Source organism: Arachis ipaensis, chromosome B06 (genome assembly GCF_000816755.2).
Source record: "Arachis ipaensis cultivar K30076 chromosome B06, Araip1.1, whole genome shotgun sequence".
Lineage (NCBI taxonomy): Eukaryota > Viridiplantae > Streptophyta > Magnoliopsida > Fabales > Fabaceae > Arachis > Arachis ipaensis.
This window is the reverse complement of record NC_029790.2, coordinates 129,401,038-129,407,764: the sequence shown is the minus strand read 5'-3', so window position 1 is coordinate 129,407,764 and position 6,727 is coordinate 129,401,038. Positions and strand designations below refer to the sequence as shown.

The following is a 6,727-nucleotide window of genomic DNA, read 5'->3' as shown; positions in this document are numbered from 1 at the left end:
TTTCCAAATGTTTTGTGTTAGCTTGTAAATATTTTGTTATTAGTGATTTATATATTTTTCGCTCGACAACTCAATTCTGTTTTTGTATGCCTATGCTCCATGTAATAGAATATTCTGAATTTATGGTTTTAAAATTTAAATTGTGAGAGTTTTGTCTTGTGATGATATCAAATCTAAAATCTATGTGTAGAGGGGATATGGCGCACGAGACTTGAGAGCAGTAGTTCTAGTTAAGACTTTATAATTGATACACAGATATCTTGGATTGGAAGTTAATAAATAGTCATTTAATAATTTAGAGGTTTTACTGAAGATACACGCGTCTCTAATTTTGACTCTTAATAGCAATTTCAAAGCGAGCTCCTCAAAGTTACAACTGGATAATTAAGATTAAAATGTATTTAAATATTCCTAATTTGGTCTTTAATATTTCTTTCCAAGGTATTTACTACTCACTTGACGACTATGATTTAATGCAAAGCTTGTTACAACTAAAGATTTAATACCTTCTTATTAGGCGATGCAATGCAGCTAATATTTTACAATTAGTTATTAATATATTTATATTAGTTATTAATATATTTAAATATAAATATATGTGTAATTTAATTTATTTTAATATATATTTATATTTTAATATATAAATATATCGATGGTTGATTTTAAAAATAAATTTTAGTGTGAATATAACATTATCGAATACTTTAATTACATAGAGCTGCCAGTTATTAATACCCTATAATTTTGCAGCGGTAAAAGTAACCTCCTCAAAACCAATTCTTTTAAGAAAATAAATAATTCGCAGTTTCGCACACATAAATAAGGAAGGTCTACCGTACACCGCTCCATTCGCTTGAATTGGGAAACTACTGTAATTTGTTAATCATGAATCGTCCGGTCAAAATTTGAACTAAATTTCATCGAGTTAATACTCAAATTGGCCTCTGAAATTTGACCCGCGATTAAATTTAGCCCTCAAGGTTTCAGTTGACTCTAATTGTATCCTAAAATTTTGCCTCGAGTCTCAATTTGGCCCTTCCGGCGTTTTCCGTCACCGGAGAGCTGACCTGGCAAATTTGGTAGACACCTGGCATCCTAGTAGTTAGATGACGTGGCAAAATATTTGAAGGCTTCAATTTAATTCCTAAAAATTTCAAATAAAACCTAGAAGTTCTAATTTCCCGAAATCGAAGAGTGTCTCCAAGAGGTGAGAAGAATGTTGCGAAGCAGCAACCAAAGCTCAGGTAGCTCTGGTAGAGCTCGTTCGCATGGTGGCTGGGTGAAGAACACACACGGTGACAGAGGTGGGAAGGTTCCGCATTGGTGCGGTTGTGGGTTGCGTCCTATTCTTCGGTGGTCTGGGACGGATTCCAATCCAGAAAGACCATTCTATGGATGCTCTAACTATAATGTGAGTTGGTTGAATTATTGCAAGTTGATTGTGTGTTATTTCTCAAATGCTTGTTGATTTTGTAGCTGTTCTTCCTCTCAATTTTTTTTTGGATTTTTTGTGTTGTAGACTACCGATAAGAGATGATGTGGCTTTTTTAAATGGGCAGATGTTGAAGAAGAAGAAGCCATAGTTGGCAGAAATGAAAGTTCAGTTAGTGAAGACCATTGAAAAATATCACTGGGGTGGAAATTAGTGCAGTTGAAGCTGAAATTAGAGTATTAAAAATATGGAATATTATGTTGTATGTGTTTGTTATTATTTTTGAAATTGTGATTGTAGCTTGTGAATTAGGTGGGATGAAATATATGTAACTGTATATCAGTTATGTGAATGAAGCATTGTTATGTATTTAATGAGAAAATAGAAATAGAATTTTATGTTCTCTTTGCTAATGATATATCCTGTAAAAATTCTTTAAAACTAAGATTATATATGAAGCTGCTATGAGTCTGTATATGAAGACAAGACAGGAGCTGGCTCTAATAACTATATATGTGTATGCACTTCCATTAGTGAATAAATTTAAGTGTATAGTTCATTTGTGAAAAAGATATAAATAGATGAGATGTTATGACAAAAGAAAATCTAATAGAACCTTGTGTGGTTCTTGCACTTGACAGAAGACCCAGAAATAAGTAATTCATTAAATAATTCATAGTCATTAATCATTGTCAATATCACAGCATTAGCAATAGCAGTATCTGTATCATACCTTAGATACTCTAGATAACATAGTTTCAAATATCCTAAACCAAAACAGATTACTCTACATAACATAGTAACAAAATATCAAAAGAGCATAATTGGATCAAATGCTCTCTACAAAATATGTTCTACACAACTTCCAGTCAACATTGCAAAGCGTTTTCTATTTTGTTGTTGGTGGTTTGAAGCCTGGGGTGGGGACGAATGTCATAAACTCTGCCAAGCGTGCAGCTGTCCCAAAACTTGCTCCTTGCATTGGGTCCACATTGAAAGTTGTTTTCCTCTTAGATTGCAACTTGTAAGACCTTGTCACCTATTGTGGAGGTGGAGTTGGGTCTGATGGAGGGACCTAGTAAAATTGTGAACAGAAATAGTGACCAATACAATAAATTGACAACAACACTAATTTCAATTTATCTCATACAATCCTTACTCATGAAACATGAAAGAATAAAGCAAGTACAAAATTGACAACAACACTAATTTTAAATTTTTGCCCCTATTTGATACCATAATATGTCATGATGGTTGGAATTTAACTAATTAGTATACTGACAGTTGCAACTTCGTATAAAAAATTGCTTCACTCATAATGAGCTTTTTCTGCTTGAGTTGGAGTAAGCTTCTCGCTTGTTTAAGAGTTTATTTTGATGTGGCTTTTTGGACCTAAAATTACTTTTTGGATTAAAATCCATGTATGATTTTTTAAAAATATTTAAAATCTCAAACCATCATTTTTCAGAAAGGGTTTTCATGTACTTGTCTGCCATTTTTTCTGAATAAAAGCAAAGTTTTAGTAGAATATAAGGTAATTTTTTGAATTGTTCATGCTTCAAGCTCAATAGGCTTGCTGTACATAAATGTTGACTACATAAAAACTAGGCAGACCTAGTATTTGCTGTATGGAAACTAAGCATTCCTGAAAAATTATTAGTCTCGTTTAACGAGATTTCTGACTATAATCTTTTATGCTTTTGTATATATAAGTGCTACAGTCAGTATCATTGTAAGAAAATTTCAAGTCTCACATATATTTTTCTTAATATTCTCAAGTAGGCTGCTCTGTTTGGGAGAGCATGTTACATATGAAATCAATTATTTGTATAATTGTTTGATGCTTGTGAAATTGTTTGAATAGTACATATACAGATATTGAATGTGTTCAACTGAGTTTAAGAATTGTCTTATATTAGCAATTTATGTGTTCTGCTACATTAGATGAAAATATGGAAACAAGCTCCTTTTTTAATGTGATAAGGATAAGTAGAAAACTATGCCAGGATAAGGGAAGAGAAAGGAATATCAAGAACAAGACGAACATAATGAAAAAAATTAGCATAAACTCTGTTAACGAAACAATAATCAAAAGTTAAATACACTGCAATGACTGGCCAAAATATAAAATCCTCAGTTCATGATTATCACTTAAACATTCATGGTGGTCATTGATGCATATAATGTTCAGCACAGAAAATATTTTGTTTTACAAGAAATTATCCAATCAACAATTAAATTAAAATGGGATATGAAGGAGTATAATTGTTATTTTAAAATAGAATATGAAGAATCAAAGACTGCTCAAACGGATAAAGAATTGAACGATTTGGTTGATCACAGCCACACACATGCAAAAAAATTAAACCCTAACATACAAAAATTCTATCATCATCAACAACCATAATCAACCACATTCTCCCAAAGTTTCACTGATCAAGTAGGGTGAAAAAAATGAAAAACAACACACAACCAACATTTTGATAAAAACAGAGCACGATAGTTGAGAGCATCGATTTTGTTACTAACCTGTTTTTCAAAAGATGACTCCCAGGTAATTAATCTTCACAATGGAGGTAGAAAGAAGTAAGAAAAGCTTCAAAACTCTATTACTGTGACATCCATGGTGCTTCTCTGACGGGAAGGAAAACGAGAGGAAGTGGAGGAAGAGAAAGGGTCAACTGAGTCTCACCTTTGGAGTGGTTAGTGTTTGGATTTTCATTTAACCCCTTCCTAAGGGATACAACGTCGTTTCTAACAATTTCGGCGCCAACAGTAAAACGGCATCGTTTTGAGACTGCCAGGTGTCATTTAAATTTGCCAGGTCAGCTCTCCAGTGACGAAAAACACCAGAAGGGCCAAATTGAGGCTCGAGGCAAAATTTCAGGGTACAATTAGAATCAATTGAAACCTTGAAGGCTAAATTGAGTCAGAAGTCAAATTTTAAGGGCCAATTTGAGTATTAACTCAAATTTCATCTAGCCAAGTAATTGTTGTAGTATTGTGCGCTGCTAAGGACTTGACAGTTGACCTTGTTATCATTTAATAATCAATAGTCGATGCATCTGAAATTCTGAATCTTACTAAGAAAAAATATATAAGTTAACAGTAATGCAGTAATGCTAAGAGATTTGTTTACGCACTTCTTCTTCTCGTGTATCGTTGCCGCTACCGTCTCTTCTTATTCTTCTCCTTTTTTCTCACCGTTCTCTTTCGTCGTTGTCGTCACCACCATCTCCTCTTCCTCCTCCTTTCTTTTTCATTTGAATTTATTTTCCTCCTTCCTTTTTCTCCTCCTTCATTATCATTATTATCGTTATTGTCATCGCTGATACTACTGTCTCTTCTTATTCTCCTCTTTTTTCCTCATATTTCTCTTTCATTATCGTCGTCGTCCTCGTCACTACCAACACCACCTCCTCTTCTTCCTCCCTTCTTTTTCATTTGAATTTATTCTCCTCCTTCCTTTTGCTCCTTCTCCATTATCATCATCATCATCATCATCATTATCACCGTCAATGTCATTTTCTTCTTATACGTAAATCAATGTTTCTTTTTCTCTTTCATTTTCTTTTAAATTTTTGCACATATAAAATTTCAATCTAATAAGTGTGCATTCAAGTCTAATTGAGAAACAGTACTCTTAAAAGAAGTAAGCAACAAAAAAAAGAAGAAAAAAATTAGAAGCAAAAAATATAGAATTAAAGAAAAAATTTCTGTATTTTTGTAGCAACACCTCGGTATCAAAATTAAGAAAATTTGATTTTTTTTTTCTACCAAAAATTCAATCCAATAAGTATAAACATACATTCATTCAATTAAAAAAGATTCTAATATAGTACAAACATATTCATTCAAGTAATTTCGATATTATCTTGTGATTTTTTATTTTTTACATTTATTTAATTAAATAAGATTATAATACATGTTTATTCAAGTCTACTATGATAAACAATACTCTTAAAAAAATAAGAATAACAATTCAAAACAACAACTCTTCCCGCTCTTATTTTTCGTTATCTTAATCATCATGATTACTTAGTAAGTTTAGAACATCAAATTATAATATTCCTTCTCATTATATTTAGTTAGTAAGTAAAAAAAGAAAAGAATCTATCATTGAAGCATAAGAAGACATTAACAAGACATTTCTATGTCAAAATTAATAAATTTTTTTGTTTTTTAGCAACATTTCAGTGTCAAAATTACGATATTTTAGTATTTTTTAGTTTTTGGCAAGAATTTAATCTAATAAGTGTGAAGCTACATTCATTCAACTAAATAAGATTGTAATACATGTTTATTCAAGTCTTTTATTCAAGTCTAATATAAGAAGTAATACTCCTAAAAAAAAGTAAGAATAACAATCCAAAATAAAAGTGCAACATTAACGAAGTTATGTTTTTGTAATTAAATTCCAATGCAGAATTAAGAAATTTCAGTGTTATTATTAAAATATTTCGATGTTATTTTCTAATAAATTCTGTCTAATTCAAATCGTCTCATTCTCTTCTTTATTATTATCTTCTTTTTATATCTCACATTCTCATAATTTTTTTTATTTTACCCTCTTAACAATAATAAAAATAAGAGAAAGATAAAAAAATCCAATAAAAAAATCATATGCAAAAAATACCAGAAAAATGAAGAGAAAAGAAAGAAAAACGTAACAATTGTATAAAGAGAAGAAAAAAGAACACGAAGAAAAAAGACGCGAAGAACAAAATGAAGCGCGCGATGCCATTGGGAGTTAAAACATGTCTATATGTTCTCACTAATAAAATTAATTTTTGTTAGGTTTAAACCAACTTGATTAGACTTAATTGTCAAAAAAAAAAAAAAACTTAAATGCGTAGCGAAACCGATTAACTAAATCCTACAAATAAAATAAATTATAATTAACAAATAATTTTAAATTACTTTTTTATTATCTTCTAAACATGATTGAAAATTAAGCGCTTCAATAACATAAATAGAAAAAAAAACTGTACTAGAAGATAACCACATGTTCCCACATATTTTTAAAGAAAAAGATGGAAGCTCAGGTACAATCAACTTCACGTAAAATTAATATCTAAAGACCTCACGTAAAATTGATATCTAAAGACCGTTAAATAATTTGATTGATTTAACTAATTTTCATACTCTCAAATATAAACTTCACGTAAAACCTCACGTAAAACCGAAGTTTCCACCATTCCTCATGAAATGGAGAAGGGAAAATACGAGTCAAAATAGCATCTTAAACATAAAAGGCGAAGTCGCATGTATTACAGTATTGGAGGATAATAGTGA

At 30.9% G+C, this 6,727-nt stretch overlaps 1 long non-coding RNA gene across 1 annotated transcript; it reads left to right on the top strand.

Annotated features, from left to right (window-relative positions):
• LOC110263597 lies at positions 611–1,634 on the top strand. The gene is made up of 2 exons (XR_002349434.1): positions 611–1,411; positions 1,520–1,634. It is a non-coding gene; the product is annotated as an uncharacterized LOC110263597 (long non-coding RNA).